Below are 2,438 nucleotides of genomic sequence, written 5' to 3'. Positions count from 1 at the left end.
ACTCTTTCTCAGCTGCGATCCGCATCTCAACCTCTCTGTTACGCAGATCGGTCTCTAGCGTTAACCTTCGGTGGTATAACACAGTTAATTCACCCAAAACATCTGCTACCAATCTATGCTTAGGCTTGCTCTGGACCTCCTCCACCAATTCTTGAATTCTCCTCTCACAGTCCTCTATGTTAAACTGATTCAGGCGGGTTTGTTCGTCCGGTGTCATTTTAAGCAGTGAGCTAATGACATCCTGGGCCTCCATTCCAATGGAGGGGTCTGAACCTTCAGCTCCTTTGACTGAAGAATCTTAACTATCCATTCTTGTCACTGCTATGGATAGCAACACAACAACTGTAGCTCAGCACTACACAACAACAACACTATAGTTTAGCTCAGCGCTAAACAACAAATAACAACGCTGTATTTTAGCTTAGTACTAAGCAACAACGCATACACTTAAGTTTAGCTCAGTGCTAAACAACAACTGCTAACAACAACTGTTAAGTGGCTTCACTTTAACTGTCAACAGCAAACACGCACTATGACTGACACTTTACTGCAGGAAGTGGGTTCAAGTACGTGCGTTTAATTAGGCTGCGCAGGGGAAAATCAACCCTGTGACTTACAACTCCTATGTTTTAGGAGCGGTTAATATGCTTGTTTAACTTTGAGAATATTAACTTTGAGTGACATGGACCACTAACCTTTCGGCCAGTAATTAAGTGATAAAGCTGTGGCTTTGTTTGTGATGCAAGTTATTTAAGAACAGGTGCTCTGCACATGTGTGGAAAATAGCAAAGTGTTTTGGAGCTTCAGAGGTGGCAAAGAATGACAGTTAAAAACCGCTAAATTGCAACCTTAGTTTCAAAATCACAGCTCAATTTTGACCACTTATGATGAGCAGAAGGGGATAAGGGAGGAAAGAAAAGAAAAATTACCAAAATAAAATAATAATAAAGAAGTAAAAATATATATATTTTTTTAAAAGGAATAAAAAAAATTAAGATATGATAATAAGTAAAAAAAAAAGAATAAAATAAAATTAAAAAGACAAAAAGGGCGTAACCGTAAGGCAAGTTTTTTTTAGAGACTGACTTTCAAAAGCTGTCTTTAAAACCGTGACTGCAACTACCTATCCTGGCCACCAGATGGAGGCAGGGTGCCCTTCACTTTGGGAAGACTGAGCTGTAATTACACACAATGTCCAGCCGATGGGGAATCGTGCCCCTTTTTTAAAACAATTATGCTGCAATTACACACAACGTCCACCAGATGGAGGCAAGGTTTCTCTTTTCAAAGCAGAACACAACACAGACACTGATTGATAAGTAGCAGACGCTGGCTGCTGTCTATTTCAATCTAGCTGACTTCCAGTCCAGAAATCAAGATTCAAACCTTAGGTTAACAGCCTCAAACCACCACAAACACGTATATATTTAGTAATGATACTTCCTTAATCAATTATGACTGAATAGCCCTTTTGGCAAGGTGAGCAGTCAAAATGCTGGAATATGGATTGTGTTCATTAAATTCATAAGTTGCTGGTTATTTGATTTAGTCTAAAGGAACGCCAATAAGTAGACTAGCCCAACCAGGCAAAGCCAATTAAATGTTATGCCAGAAGCTGGTTGAATATGCTTATTATTATTATTAATTATAATTTGGTATTATAATTTAAATAATAAATCATTCAACACAAAATTCCGCTATAACAAAATATAGTTCAAATGGTGGTGATGTTAGCTATAAGCTTGTAAGTATTTATACCACTAATGCATTAGTTAATTTGCTGTTATGATCTCATTTATGCTGGAATAAATGATCTGGTCGGACTTATTCCTTATCACCATCCAATGATATGTCTCTGTATTAATATCAGATGTTAACTCCAAAGGAGGTTAGCTCTGAATTCTGAATAGCCATGTAACTGTGAATTAGATTGAACACAAAACAATGTCTATTCCGCAGTCGTTGATTTTATTGAACCAAAAGCAATTCCCTGTTACAGCAATTCTCTGATTCAACAACTTTGGAATTCTTACTCACTACTAAAACTAAAACATGCAAAATATATATGTCCCGCTGCAGCGGGACGGGGAAGAAGCTCCTTCGTTTCTTCCTCCGGGTTCACAGTCGCGTTTGCTCGGCCCAGCAAAGCGTAGTCCTCTTTCGATCACTGGGAGATAAGGCGGCTTCCAGTATTTGATCAGAGGGAATTAAAAGTACCTTTTTGAGTCGACCTCCTGTGTCTGCACAGGGAATAGTTTTGCTTCGAAAAATCTCGGTCCAGCGAGAAACTCGAGCACGTGGCGTGGGATGGCCCCAACGGAGTAAAACAGCTGTGTGTCTTCTCGGGTTGGCAGGGCGCCAGGGAAGAAGGCAGATTGTCCTGCGTGGCCGAGTTTTATCAACTTTTGCCTAGCAACGTTATCTCTCCCCTCCGTTGA

The sequence above is a fragment of the Fundulus heteroclitus genome, unplaced genomic scaffold (genome assembly GCF_011125445.2).
Source record: "Fundulus heteroclitus isolate FHET01 unplaced genomic scaffold, MU-UCD_Fhet_4.1 scaffold_107, whole genome shotgun sequence".
NCBI lineage: Eukaryota > Metazoa > Chordata > Actinopteri > Cyprinodontiformes > Fundulidae > Fundulus > Fundulus heteroclitus.
Note: the sequence above shows the minus strand (reverse complement) of the source record.